Here is a 15,716-nt window from a genome sequence, read left to right on the forward strand (position 1 = left end):
GGATGTCAGCAGGAAGCAGCCATCCAGCTGTTTTGATTGGGCAGCATGAGGTCTCAATGGTCCCCAGCACAAAGTAAATGCTCTCCGAAGGCAGGAAAGGCCCAAAGTTTCCGTGTGCGCCCAGAGGAACACTTCTGGCCCATAAAGAAAGTAAAAAGAATCTGCCATTATTTAATTAAATGGTAGAGCAGGCTTGAAGGGTTGAATGGCCTACTCCAGTTCCTAACAGATGGAAGATAGGCACGAAAGCCGTAAGGAAATAAACCTTTTTATTCAGGTCCAGAACGTTGATGTGAATAATGAGGTATAGTCGATAGCTTTTTCTCATTCCTAGATACTTTCAAACTTTATAATGGAATAACTTAATTATCAGAATTATAATAGTGATGTTTTATTTTATTGCACGCAATAGATAAATAGAAGTAAGATGCAATAAGTATATTATTCCTAGCAATTTTACTTTTGTTAAGAATGGGGAGATATTACATAGAGTGAAGAATCTCATTTTCTCTCAATGTTTTGATCAGAATATTGTTTGTTGCAGCAATTGACATTCTTGATTCTTTTTTATTAACTTGCATTTGCCTGGAGAAGGCTGTTTAGATATTAATTCCCTGAGTGCTTGAGGGGTTTGGAAGGAAATATCACACGAAGAAGCCTGAGGCAAATGGAAAACAATTCAGTCTCTGTGTGTACTCGTTTAGGACTTTTTTTTAAGAATGAATTCAGATTATTTTAGGCTATGTTCAACATTAGTTTAGTCCAAAATTAGTCCAAAAAATTAGTCCAAATCCAAACTTCTCCTCCATTGAAACTGCAGCACAATAAGGTGACAATAGCATTAAACCAGGTCTTTTTCCAACTGAACCCATTGTACAAAACTGCTGGCCAGTCACCGTGTGGTTTCTGCATCAAAGCCATGCAGTTTTCACATTGTTTTGATACAGAAATTGGAGTTTCTTGTTCCCAATTTCAAAGCGATTCAATTTTTTCAAACCATTGCGAGACTGCTTTGACACTGCTTGATCGCAGACATGTTATAGAAAGTTGCAATCAGTGGTGAGCTATGTTGTAAAATGGCTTTTATATTTTGGTTAAATGCAAAAATGTAACATACCTACTGAACTCTCATCTTGATATCTGTAACTCTCTTTTTGTTAATCAGTAAAATAAGTTTACTAGAGAGAGCAAAAATGGCAGTTTCTGAGATAAATGCCAGCACCAATTATGTGAGGCACCACGAGCAATGTAGGACTTGCAGACAGTGGGTGCAAGTTAAAAATCAACCAGGTCCTCCTGCAACAGGGCATCCAATTTTCCATCAACTGATTTGTGGCCGAAATGTAATATAGCACCATCAGCATTCAAAGCCTCATTTCAACGTGGCATTATATCTTTTTTTAAAAATCCGCGTGAGTCCTGTGACTGTAGCTGGGTCTCCCACCAGATTGTTTACGTGCTTTTTCTGGGTTTATGTGGCTTTTCGCCAAAGTTGCTTTGACTTGAGTGAACCCAATGGCCAGTTGGACATGAAACACAGCTTTCTCTAGGTGTGCTGGGGTGTACAGCATTGTAGATAATACCCAAGTGGGCTACAGAGCTGTTTGTATCAGACACAAAGCATCCATGAACAGAGAGAGTTTGCACTCAGTCACTGTGGCCAGGCTTTTACCAGGTCTTGGGTGACGGGCAGGGAGGCAGGAGAAATTGTCTAGGAAGGCGTTGGGGGTATGCCCACATCTTCTAGCCAGCAGTGAGAAAGGTGGTAGATTGGCTGCCCATCTGGAGCTCAATCCAGCCAATTAAGGGCCACCTCCTGTAGGCATTTTGGCTGCCAAAGGGAAAATTGCACAGTGAAACCTGGTGGCCTCCAAGTGAGTTCTGAGGGGGTGGGGGTCTTCCTTTTTTGGGCACTTGATGACCCACAGGGGTCTAGCTCACCCCACTCCATCCCCTTCCCACCATCCCAAAAGATAATGGTCAGCCCCGAATACCGAGAATAACCACCCCGCACCCCCCCCCCAACCCCCCCAACACCCCCAACACCCCACCCCGCCCCCACCCCCCCAACCCACCCCGCCCCCACCCCCCCCAACCCCCCAAACCCCCGCCCCCACCTCCCCAACCCCCCCAAACCCCCGCCCCCACCTCCCCAACCCCCCCAAACCCCTGCCCCCACCTCCCCAACCCCCCCAAACCCCTGCCCCCACCTCCCCCAACCCCCCCCACCCACCCCGCCCCCACCCCCCCAACCCCCCCAAACCCCCGCCCCCACCTCCCCGACCAACCCCCCCCAACCCCCCAAACCCTACCCCCCCACCCTACCCCCCCTACCACCCCCCACCCCCACCCCCCCCACACCCCCCCCACCCCACCCCCCAACCCCCCGCCCCCACCCCCCCCCCAACAACCCCCCCAAACCCCCGCCCCCACCCCCCCAACCACCCCCCCCCACCCCCCCACCACAACACCCCCCCCCCACCCCACCCCCCAACCCCCCGCCCCCACCCCCCCAACAACCCCCAAACCCCCGCCCCCACCCCCCCAACCACCCCCCCCCACCCCCCCACCACAACCCCCCCCCACCCCCCACCACAACCCCCACCCCCCCCCACCCCCCACCCCCCCCACAACCCCCACCCCCCCCCACAACCCCCACCCCCCCCACCCCCCCACCCCCCCCCACAACCCCCCCCACAACCCCCACCCCCCCCCACAACTCCCACCTCCCCACAACCCCCACCCCCCCCACCCCCCCCAAACCCCCCCCAAACCCCCCACCCCTCCCCCCCCCAAACCCCCCCCAAACCCCCCACCCCACCCCCCCCACCCACCCCCCCCACCCCCACCCAAACCCCCCACCCCCCCCACCCCCCCCCACCCCCACCCAAACCCCCCACCCCCCCCCACCCCCACCCAAACCCCCCACCCCCCCCACCCCCACCCCCACCCCCCACCCACCCCCACCCAAACCCCCCCCAAACCCCCCACCCCACCCCCCCACCCCCACCCACCCCCCCCCACCCCCACCCAAACCCCCACCCCCCCCCCCCCCCCCCCCCCACCCCCACCCAAACCCCCCACCCCCACCCAAACCCCCCACCCCCCCCACCCCCACCCCCACCCCCCACCCCCACCCACCCCCACCCAAACCCCCCACCCCCCCCCACCCCCCACCCACCCCCCCCCACCCCCACCCAAACCCGCCACCCCCCCCCCACCACCACCCCTCACCACCCCCCTCACCCCCCCCCCTCACCACCACCCCCCCCCCACCACCACCCCCACCCCCCCCCCACCACCACCCCCACCCCCCCCCACCACCACCCCCACCCCCCCAACCCCCCCACCCCCCCACCCCCCACAAACCCCCACCCCCCCCCCACCCCCCCCAACCCACTCACCCCCCCCCAACCCACCCACCCCCCCCCCACCCCACCCCCCCCCCACCCCAACCCACCCACCCCCCCCCCAACCCACCCCCCCCCCCAACCCACCCCCCCCCCCCAACCCACCCACCACACCCCCCCCCCCACCCCACCCCACCCCCCACCCCACCCACCCACCCCCCACCCCAACCCACCCACCCCCCCCACCCCACCCACCCACCCCCCACCCCAACCCACCCACCCCACCCCAACCCACCCCCCCCACCCCCCCCCACCCCACCCCCACCCCACCCCACCCCCACCCCAACCCACCCCACCCCCACCCCAACCCACCCCACCCCCACCCCAACCCACCCACCCCCCACCCCACCCCACCCACCCCCCACCCCACCCCACCCCCACCCCAACCCACCCCACCCCCACCCCAACCCACCCCACCCCCACCCCAACCCACCCACCCCCCCCACCCCACCCCCACCCCACCCACCCCCCCCCCACCCCACCCACCCCCCACCCCAACCCACCCCCCCCCCCCCCCCCCCACCCACGCCTCATCAGCCTCATTTAACGCTCTTCAGCCATTGAGATGCCCCCTTCCCAGCTGCAGTCTCACTGCTGGCCACTGCAATGACACTGCTGGTGTTGCTAAGCTGCCAGGCCTCTGATTGGGCTGGGAATGTGCTTCCCTGGGTCCCACCACCAGCTTAAATGGGGTTGCCTCCTGCTTTCCACTCCAGCAGCAGGACGCCAGCCAAGCCTGTAAAATTTCAGTCTGTGCCTGAATACTGTGCATACGTCAATGGCCATTATCTAACAAGCAATCATGATGCCTTCATTGTGCAGCTGGCCACAGTGTACACTTTATTTGAAGGAGAAAGAAGCTGGTGCGTGCCTGTTAGGGAAACAGAACTGCCATTTGTGCCAACAGCTGCTGATCCCACAGGGAAACCATCTAAGAGTCTGGATGTTTGCTGTATCTTTGGGTGGTGTCTTCACCTCCGAAACAACTATACCATGCAGCTTAGACACAATTAAAAAGTAGGTGCAAAAGGATAATGGCTTTGCACAATGCTTCAATTGATAGCTCCCAGAGGATTCTGGAATATTCGGCTTCTGTTTTTAATCACAGTTGATGGGCCCATCAGAAATGGGTACAAAAATTACTATTAACTTACTATTAGTATTAGTATTAACTTACCTTATACTACTTCGCCTGAGAGATCACCATGAGAAATTTATGAGAGTGCATCAACTCTTGTTGGCAGTCTTCCTCTGGGCACTTGTGCTTTCACTTGTGAGTGACCTTCTTAACCTGTGTTAGTGGCCTATTTATATTAGAGGAAGGAACAACTATTGCAACATTCAATGTAGCCTACCCTAAGTTTTCAACACAGAGCTCCTGCCATAGGTCAACAAAATCCCCTTTTTATCCAACTAGTAATCAAGGCTCTCAGCCAAGTCTCTGGCACATACACTATATCAGTTATTTCCCACCATAGCAAATGTTGTTGTAAAAGTGGACTTGTTTTCCTAGAACTAGTCCAAAATACCCACTTGGGGCTATCATCTCCATGTGGTTTTATAGGCAGATAAACCCCCTGCAGTCTGAGGTGAACACTCTATTTCATCTTGGACTAATTAAAGCAAAGCTCTAGATACAATGGGTGAATCACTTTAAATTAATTGTCTTCATGACTTCAATTATCTTAGAATTTCAGGATAATTTCTCTTCAGTATTTCCTGTTGCTCCATTTGCTGATTGACATGACTTCTATTTTCATTGTTTGAAGTAGCTCAAGGCTGGTTTGAACAGCAAGGTAATTTTGAATATCAGACCAAGAAATGGAGTACGTACCTGTGATAGATGATTCAACAGCCTCACTTTATCTGAGCTGCATTATTACATTGTTTAGCCAATGTTGTTGGAAACAGCACCTGTATTAATACCATTTCCTTAACTGTAATTGATGCAAGGGCAAAACAAGTAACATAGGGCAGGATTTCTCGCTGAGTGGGCAGGCACGTGCCAGAACCACTCGAGCATAAAATGACGCGCGATGACGTCAGGCGAGCATTCCGATGTCATCCCGCGCTCGCGTGATATTTCGGTCGGTGGGCAGGCGTGGGAGTCGGCAGTGCGCCCGCTGACAATTAACAGGCCTATTAAGGCCATTAAAGTAATAATTAAACGCACTTTTGTCGTTGCCCATCCAACCTTGCAGTTGACGGGCAGGCAAATCGGTCAGGTGGCCTTTGGATTTTTTATGAAACCTCATCCCCAGGTGCGATGAGGTTTCCAACAGGAATTAAAAATAAAATGATGTTTGAATCTCATTTATAGACAGAGTCACATGAGGGGCATGTTTTTTTTTAACATTTTTCAACTCTTTATTTATGTTCTTAAAAATCTTCAGTTGCTTGAGGCAGCTCTGTGCTTTCAGGGAGCTTTCAGCGTGCGCTCACTCGCGCACGCGCAAACTTCCACGCGCGCCCGCCGACACGCGCAACCTTCCGCGCGCGCCCTCCTCCCGGCCCCGCCCCCAGCCCCCGTGGTGCTCCGCGATGCAGCGTGTGATTCGGGCAGGCTGGCCGTTAATTGTCCAGCCAGCGTGAATTTGCGATCAGGGCCTGATCGCGGGCGGTGATTGGTTCTGCGACCGCTCCGGGGCCTACCCGCCGCGCCTGACCAAGGTAAAAAAAATCCCGTCCATAAATCGCATTGCCATGAAAGGGATATTTTTTTAAAACTTAGATTAAGCAAAATAAATGGCTTGTACTCCAAATAATGGAAATTAATTGATTTTTCTACATAAGCTTCTTCAGATGCCACGTAAGACAAATCCTGTGGGAAAATGTCTTCTTGATACGAGTTATTCACCCACAGATAGCACAAATGCACTGGACTGGGATATAATTACAAACCTTTACCTGAGCAAATAATAAAACTAAAAGCTTCAGGCTTGGTCTCTCAAGGCTTTGAAATAACAAGTGCTGAATATATTCATACAAAGCTATTTTTCCCTCTATTTTAAGCAGTGTTAACCGATTTTAAAATAAACATGATTGCATTTCTTTTGATGTAGCAGAAAAGGGAATTTTTTTTATGCTTGCTCTAACACTTGCACACTGTAATCTCAAGTCAAAATTGCGATAGATGAAAGGTTAGGAAAGATAATGTTTTGAATATTTTTCCACCCAACTACCACCAATGGGACACGGTGGTCTGGTGGTTAAAGGTAATTTCAGCAGTTTAAAACAAGGCTTTACATCCCAATAGAGGGATGTAACTATTGTGAGACATTGGTCTAGAATGTGCATTCAACATAATGGTGAAGCTAATGTCGCTCACCAGTGTTTAGATGCAAATTGTACAGCAAGTTCAAGCAAAGGGCAGATTCATGTATATCTTAAGTTGCAATTCCAGTTGTGCTGCTCCACCATTAGCTATGCGGAAAGAGTTTCTCACTGTCTCACCATTGAAATTCATTGAGTGGCATGAAGTTTCTGTACTTGCACGATAGATACAAGCTAAACTCCCCACAGAAAATTAAGCCGTCATTTCAACTCCAAGTATCCTTTTTCTTCTTCTTTCACGGGATGTGGGCGTCACTGGCAACGTCAGCATTTATTGCCCATCCCTAATTGCCCTTGAGGGGGTGGTGGTGAGCTGCCTTCTTGAACCGCTGCAATCCATGTGACATAGGTACACCCACAGTGCTGTTAGGAAGGGACCTCCAGGATTTTGACCCAGCAACAGTGAAGGAACAGAGATATCATTTCAAGTCAGGATGGCGTGTGGCTTGGAGGGGAACTTGCAAGTGGTGATGTTCCCATGTGTCTGCTACCTTCGTCCTTCTAGGTGGTAGAGGTCACTGTTTGGAAGGTGCTGACGAAGGAGCATTGGTGAAAAGCTGCAGTGCATCTTGTAGATGGTACACACTTGTTGCCACCGTGTATCCGTGGCGGAGGGAGTGAATGTTGAAGGTGGTGGATGGGATGCCAATCCAGCAGGCTGCTTTGTCCTGGATGGAGTCAAGCTTCTATAGTGTTGTTGGAGCTGCACTCATCCAGGCAAGTGGAAAGTGTTCCATCACACTCCTGACTTGTGCCTTGTAAGTGGTGGACAGGCTTTGCAGAGTCAGGAGGTGAGTTACTCGCTGCAGAATTCCCAGCTGCTGACCTGGCCTTCAGCCATTTCTTTATCACACGGAGTGAATTAAATTGGCTGAAGACTGGCATCTGTGTTGCTGGGGACCTCAGAAGGAAGCCAAGTTCACGTCCACTTGGCATTTCTGGCTGAAGATTGTTGCAAATGCTTCAGCCTTGTTTTTTGTACTGATTTGTAGGGCTCCCCCATTTTTTGAGGATGGGGATATTTGTGATAAGTATTAATGACTGTCAATCAGCCTCTCTTCTGAAAATTAACTATTACAAATGTGAAGTCTCATTCCTTCAGGTTTTAATTGTCATTGCAGATTTTAAAGATGTATTTAAAAATTTGCAGAATAAAAGCAAAATACTGTGGATGCTGGAGATCTGGGGCAGAATTTTGCTCTTGATGGGTACGGCGGGCGGGCAAAGCCGAACCTGCCTGCAATCGGGCCCCAACCGCGATTTCACATGACAGGCACGCTGCAGCGCTCAGTGCTGCTGGGGTGGGGACAGGTGGAGGGCAAGCGCGGAAGTTCGTGGGTGCGCACAATGAAAGCCCCCTGAAGCACAGAACTGTCTCAGGGGGCTGAAGATTTTTATCCATAAAAATAAAGATATTTGAAATCATGAAAATGTCCCCTCATGTGACTGCCACATGAGCAGGGACATGTTAAATAGGAGTGCAAAAAGTTATAATTTTTTTTTAATCACTGGTTGAAACCTCATCCTGCTCATGGATGAGGTTTTGCCAAAAATGCCAAGGTCGCTTGGCCTTTTTGCCCACCCATAAGACATAGGAGCAGAAATTAGGCCATTCGGCCCATCGAGTCTGCTCCGCCATTCAATCATGGCTGATAAGTTTCTCAACCCCATTCTCCCCATAACCTTTGATCCCCTTACCAAACAAGAACCTATCTATCTCGGTCTTAAATACACTCAATGACCTGGCCTCCACAGCCTTCTGTGGCAATGAATTCCATAGATTCACCACTCTCTGGCTAAAGAAGTTTCTCCTCATCTCTGTTCTAAAAGGTCTTCCCTTTACTCTGAGGCTGTGTTCTCGGGTCCTAGTCTCTCCTACTAATGGAAACATCCTCCCCACGTCCACTCTATCCAGGCCTTTCAGTATTCTGTAAGTTTCAATCAGATCCCCCCTCATCCTTCTAAACTCCATCGAGTATAAACCCAAAGTCTTCAAACGTTCCTCATATGTTAAGCTTTTCATTCCTGGGATCGTTCTCGTGAACCTCCTCTGGACCCTCTCCAGGACCAGCACATCCTTCCTGAGATACGGGGCCCAAAATTGCTCACAATATTCTATATGTGGTCTGACCAGAGCCTTATAAAGCCTCAGCAGCACATCCCTGCTTTTATATTCTAGTCCTCTCGAAATAAATGGCAACATTGCATTTGCCTTCCTAACTACCGACTCAACCTGCAAGTTAACCTTAAGAGAATCCTGGACTAGGACTCCCAAGTCCCTTTGCACTTCAGATTTCTGAATTCTCTCCCCATTTAGAAAATAGTCTATGCCTCTATTCTTCCTACATGACCTCACACTTCCCCATGTTGTATTCCATCTGCCACTTCTTTGCCCATTCTCCTAACCTGTCCAAATCCTTCTACAGCCTTGCCGCCTCCTCAATACTACCTGTCCCTCCACTTATCTTTGTATCATCTGCAAACTTAGCCAGGATGCCCTCAATTCCTTCATCTAGATCATTAATGTATAAAGTGAAAAGTTGTGGTCCCAACACTGACCCCTGCGGAACTCCACTAGTCACCGGCCGCCATCCTGAGAAGGACCCCCTTATTCCCACTCTCTGCCTCCTGCCCGACAGCCAATCTTCTATCCATGCTAGTACCTTGCCTCTAACACCATGGGCTCTTATCTTACTGAGCAGCCTCCTGTGCGGTACCTTGTCAAAGGCCTTCTGGAAGTCCAAGTAGATAGCATCACTTGGCTCTCCTTTGTCTAACCTACTCGTTACCTCCTCAAAGAATTCTAACAGATTTGTCAGGCATGACCTCCCCTTGATGAAACCATGCTGACTTTGCTCGATTTTACCATGCACTTCCAAGTATTCTGAAATCTCATCCTTAATAATGGACTCTAAAATCTTACCAACGACCAAGGTCAGGCTAATCGGCCTGTAATTTCCCGTCTTTTGCCTCACTCCCTTCTTAAACAGGGGGGTTACATTAGCGATTTTCCAGTCCTCTGGGACCCTCCCTGACTCCAGTGATTCCTGAAAGATCACCACTAACGTCTCCACTATCTCTTCAGCTATCTCCTTCAGAACTCTGGGGTGTAATCCATCTGGTCCAGGTGATTTATCCACCTTCAGACCTTTCAGTTTTCCTAGCACCTTCTCCTTGGTAATGGCCACCATACTCACCTGTGCCCCCCGACTCTCTCGAACTTTGGGGATGTTACTTGTGTCTTCCACCGTGAAGACTGACGCAAAGTACCTATTCAGTTCCTCCGCCATTTCTTTGTTCCCCACTCCTACTTCTCCAGCGTCATTTTCCAGTGGCCCAATGTCCACTTTTGCCTCTCTCTTACCCTTTATGTATCTAAAAAAAAAACTCTTGCAATCTTCTTTTATATTACTGGCTAGTTTACCCTCATATTTAATCTTCTCCCTCCTTATTTCGGGCAGTGAAAAATTCCACTCAATTAATTGATTAAGGGCCTTAACAGGCCGTTTAATTGTCAGCAAGTGCGCTGCCGACTCCCGCACACGCCCACCGACCGAAATATTGCGCAAGCGCGCAATGACGTCGGGATGCTCACGCGACGTCATCGCACATCATTTTACGCTTGTTTGGGTTGGACGCCGCAGGCCCGATGAGAGAAAAATTCTGCCCCTGAAATAAAAGCAAGATGTTGGAAAAACTCAAGTCTGACAGCATCTGTGGAGAGAGAAACAGAGTTAACGTTTTGAGAGTTTCTTCTTTGAGCTCCAAAGAAGTCCTATTGGACTCAAAACATCACTCTGTTCCTCCCTGCACAGATGCTGCCAGACCTACTGAGATTTTCCAGCACCTCTTTTTTAATTTTGCATATTTACTTTTTTTAACGTTTCTGTCTCTTTTTTTTCTTTCTCTTAATCCAATTTTTCATTTCCTCTTCCTGTACCTGATTTGACATTGTAATCACCCACTCTACACTTACAAACTGACTGGTTAAGGAGATATACAGTTGCTTGCCCTGTTTACTTTGCTATAGTATTATCAGATTGCACTATCAACGTCCTGGGGGTTACCATTAACCATAAACTGAACTGAACTACCCATATAAATACTGTGGCTACAAGAGCAGGTCAGAGGCTAGGAATCCTGTGGTGAGTAACTCACCTCCTGACTCCCCAAAGCCTATCCACCCATCTGCAAGGCACAAGTCAGGAGTGTGATGAAATACTCACCACTTGCCTGAGTAAGTGCAGCTCCATTAACACTCAAGAAGCTTGACAACATCGAGGCCAAAGCCGCCTGCTTGATTGGCACCCCTTTCTCAAACATTCACTCCCTCCACTACCTAACAAAGGTATTGGTGTGTACGATCTCCAAGATGCACTGCAGAAACTCACCAAGGCTCCTTCGGCAGCACCTCCCAAACCCATGACCACTACCATCTAAAAGGGCAAGGGCAGCAGGCACGTGGGAACACCACCACCTGGGAGTTTCCCTCCAAGCCATTCACCATCCTGACTTGGAAATATATCGCTGTTCCTTCAATGCTGGGTCAAAATCCTGGAACTCCCTAACAGCACTGTGGGTGTACCTACACCACGTGGACTGCAGTGGTTCAAGAAGGCAGCTCACCAACACCTTCTCAAGGGCAATTAGGGATGGGAAATAAATGCTGGCCCAGCCAGTGAAGCCCACATCCCATAAATGAATAATAAATCTGTCAGCAACTGCCACATGAAATTTTAAAAACTCAACATGCACGGTCAACTTTAGCTAAAAGTAGAAACCTGCTATAGCAATATGTTAAATATTAATTCAAACCTGTTCATATGACAAACTGCCATTTTCTTTTGGCAAATATGAGGTATCTACAAAAAGAGACCCTACAATTCATCAGTATGCCATCCCAGCAGTTAGCTGGAACTTTGCCTGCTGATGTTCTGAGTTTTAACTGCTTTAGAGCTTGTGGGATTAGCAGGTAAGTACAAACACCACTTCAGGCACATCTCTTAGTCTCACTTGCACCATGATGGGAGTAGGTTGTGGTTGTCCAGGGCTAAACATTCACCCTTGCTCTGACCCCTGCAAAAGCTCCAATCTAACTAGACAAAATAGTTCTTTCAAGGATCCATGCCAGTCATCAATCGGGCCCACACATATCCTTGTGGAAGCAGGTAGATCTCCACTCATTGGCATTCTGGCTGCCAATCAAACACCAGGTCCTATTTGAGGAATAAGAGCAGGAAATCCCAGCTTTGAGTGTCCCCATCCGCGCCATGTGCACCAGTTGCCTTGTGAGAGGCAGAAGAAGTTGCATCTGAAGTCAGTACAGTAACTCTCAGATCACCACCATTTTACAGGTGATGCCAATGATCTCTCCCTGGAGCTATGGGCATTATATCAGGCCCATAATAATCATTGGTTAGGCAAGATTACATCAATTGTAAACAAAATGTAGCTCCTAGTATTATTGTCAGCTTGCAACCTTCAAGTCATTTTCATCTTAATTCGAGGAAAGATTCTTTGAAGATTGCGCTTCCTCTTCAGTCCTTGAATCTGAACCCAATCTAGTCATGCAAGAGAACAAAGTTCTTTAGTTGCAGTTTAGTGGGCAGAGTGAGTCATATTTCAATTCAGAGTGTGCATGGCCATGGCACACAAAACAAAATGAATTCATGATTATCACAAAAAAAAGTCAAAATTGTGAACTGAAAGGAACATTGTCAAATCAAACTAAAAGTTTTAAAATTAGGTTGACAAGAGTTGATCCTTTTACTTTTCAAAAATAATTGCCAAGGACTTTTTTGAAATCTCCCACTCAAATCTACTTTCTCCCTGCTACCAAGGCAGCTGAACTTTCATCTCTCAAACTTCAGAGGACCTCCAGTATTTTTTTAAATATTAATTTTATTATCCTATTAATAGGGGTTTGACTGCTCGGTTTATTTAATTTGCATGACTGAGCTATCAGTTTATTTTTCAACTTGCACTAAAGAGATTTGATTTTTTTTTTGCAATCTTCTTGCTTATTTTTGTGAAGGCGTTGACTCATGGGGCGGGATTTTCCGCACCCGCCCGCTGCCGGGATCTTCCGGTCCCGCCACAAGTCAATGGATTTCTGGCTGGGGCGGCCTTGCCGGGGCCGGGAAATCCCAGCCATGATGTTTGTCCTTTCTATCAGGTGATACCAGCACACTCGTACAATGCCCAAATGCACATTTATGTCAGTAAAAACAAAGTGTCAGCAGATGAGTTGGCAACAAGCAACATCACGACTGAACCTAACCTGGGGGTGGACTTTCATCTTCACCGTTTGGACAGTAATCTGCCAGGCCCATTGCTTGTTCTTTGTAGGACCTTCCTGATATCTGTGGTATTCAATGGTCGAAATATGACATCACACCCCTCCCCTGCTAAATTGCCTAGGTTTAATTTTAAGATTATGCCACCTTGTTCTGGAGGAAATAGTTTCGCTGTACCTCCCCTATCAGATCCCACTTTCATTCTGAACACCTCAATTAGATCAGCTTTTAAGCTTCCATATTGAAGGGAGTACAAGCCATGTTTAGGCAGCCTCTCCCAGTAATTTAGGCTGGGATTTTCCACTCCGGGCCTCAGTCCCATGGCAGGGGCTGGAAGCGGGAGTATTTCCCTACACCGAGCCCAGCGGGAAATCAAGCCAAATCCCATAATGCTGGGCTCATTAATTATGCAGCGGGGGGGTCTTCCCAACCTTATTGGTGGCGGGACAGGCCTGCATCCCACCATCATATCCGGGCACTATATTTAAAAGGAACCCAGACAGCTGCAGCTCTATCTCACTCTAAACTACGGTCCAGGAAATGGCTCAGGGAAAACCCTGGCAGCATTGGCACAAAGACTCAGTGATGCATCCATGGAAGTCCTGCTGAATACAATGGAAGGAGGAGGCCCACCCGACTCGCACCATGGGAGGCAGTTGCCAGAGTGGTGAAAGCGAACAATACACCAGAGGACAGCCCTGCAGTGCAGGAAAAGGATGAACAACCTCATCTGCAGCACCAGGGTAGGTGAACCCTCTACTGCTCAAATTCCCCTCGCAGTGGTAACTGGGATGAAGGGGGTAGGTGGTGGTCTGACGTAGAGGGCACCAGCAAACACAGCTGATGCCATGCCTCCTCGTGCCTTATCCTTCTATTTGAATGAGCTCACCACTCTGGAGGGTGCTGCCAAAGAACCCCAGTGGACTAACTGTCGTACATCTTTCACATGACATGACATAAAGGAGCCAGTGGGTTACTGCTGTCGACTGGCAGCGTGTATACGCCACCTGCATCCCAAGTGCTCTCAAACCATCTTCTCTCCTTGTTGTGCACCAACTTGACCTGCACAAGTGCGAGAGAGGGGAGACGGGAGGGGGCATGGCTAACTCAGGCAGTTCACGCCATACGAAGATAGGGCTGTCGAACTGGCAGGGAAGGATCAGGACCAGGTATGTGGAGATGGTGAGTTAAGTGTCCGGCCTCCATCCAGTAAGGAACAATGTTTAATGACTCTACCTAGAAACCCAAGGGTCATGTGTGGTGCCTTGTTGGAGGCATCCATGTAGTCACTCACTCTCTCTCGCAATTGCAGGTGCCAGCAGGGACAAGGTAAAGCCAGTCCCCGAACCTGACTCCACCAGCAGCTCCAGCCGCAGAGGAGTGAGGATGATGAGATTACGATGACGAGATTGCACCTGTAGAGCCACAGCAGCCATCTGCACCCTCCACCAGCCCAGAGACACACCTCGGTGGGTACAAGAACTAGTTCAGGCAGGGTCTCGCATTCTGGCAGTCACCACAGACACATTTCCACAGCAGGAGGAGGCAGGGGTAGCCAAGCTCACTGGCACTTGGGATTGCTGGGGAAGAGGCCCCTGCAAAGTCCTAGTCCGATGATTGATAGCCTCTGGGAGTGGTCCTGGACAAGATGCTTGAGATGCAGCAAGAGGTGGGGGAACATCAAGCAGAGGTGTTGGAGGCATTCAACAGAGTGGCACGTGAGGCACAGGCGTCTGTCCGCCTGCTGTCTGAAGTTATATCGACACGCGTGCGCTTTGAGGTCTATATGGGGAGGGTGGCAGATGCCATGGAGACCCCTGTCCAACAGAATGCCCAGTTTCTGATGGAGATGTGTGCAGAGCAACACTCCATTGCAGTATCCATGGGTGGAGTTTCGCAGTGGCTACGTAAGAGGGTAATAGGGCACCTCAACCTCCATCCAGGTGCCCTTCGTCCTCGGAGTCAGGGAGGGGCCCTCAGACACCCAAAGGGAAGAGAAGCAGCAGTTAAACTCCCTGGGGCTCCACTCAGGGCTCTTGGAGGTTGTGCGGCCCTTTGAAATCCCCTTTTGTCTGTGACCCCCATCAGCTTCAGCCTCTACCCGCAGAGGGTGCACCTGCACCAGAGCAGGAGACCCAAAGTAAGCCAGGGCCCTCCAGGCCTCGAATATGCCCGCCAAAGTCAAGGTCAACAGGGCATAGTGGTCAGCAGGCTGCCTCCACCCCTGCTGCAAATGTCGGGATAGCACCTAGACGCAGTGGCAGGCAAAGAAAAATTAAGAAGTGCTGATTTCACATGTGGTTGCAAGGGTTTACCGATCATTGTTCAATTTTGTAAATAAATAGTCACTTGTATTTTTAGAAGGTCTGTGTTTCCCAGTCGGTAAGCCTGTGCTCACCCACTATATACAGCCAGACAACCCACGCTGGGTCTGTGCCCCCCAGAAGCATGTGTGCACAGGGAGGCATCGATCTTTGAGGGCCCTTGCCAGCCACGTGCAATAAGCCTCCAGTGCATGCTGCCCCTTTGCCATTCACACCCTCCTAGATTCCCAAGCCTTTGCTTCGGCAGTACTACATGCTGGGGCTCCCCTTCAGTTGTTCAGTTGAGCTAACCTGCAGCACCGCCCACCCGATGACCCAACTCCCGTCCAGCCTCTCGATATCTCCACCACGAG

General features: G+C 50.1%; 2 protein-coding genes across 3 annotated transcripts in view; one reads left to right on the forward strand and one right to left on the reverse strand.

Moving 5' to 3' along the window:
- The window catches only part of tmem114 (transmembrane protein 114), a 135,175-nt gene that overhangs the window by 25,176 nt on the left and 94,283 nt on the right, over positions 1–15,716 (reverse strand). The gene's annotated exons all lie outside the window — the stretch shown is intronic.
- The window catches only part of mettl22 (methyltransferase 22, Kin17 lysine), a 188,672-nt gene continuing 178,906 nt past the window's right edge, over positions 5,951–15,716 (forward strand). The window contains exon 1 of one of the 2 annotated variants that reach the window (XM_078558699.1): positions 5,951–6,080. The gene's annotated coding sequence lies outside the window, so the exon portion shown is untranslated. The remainder of the gene's footprint in view (positions 6,081–15,716) is intronic. The other variant, XM_078558700.1, reaches the window with a different exon arrangement.

The sequence above is a fragment of the Cetorhinus maximus genome, chromosome 15 (genome assembly GCF_964194155.1).
Source record: "Cetorhinus maximus chromosome 15, sCetMax3.hap1.1, whole genome shotgun sequence".
Lineage (NCBI taxonomy): Eukaryota > Metazoa > Chordata > Chondrichthyes > Lamniformes > Cetorhinidae > Cetorhinus > Cetorhinus maximus.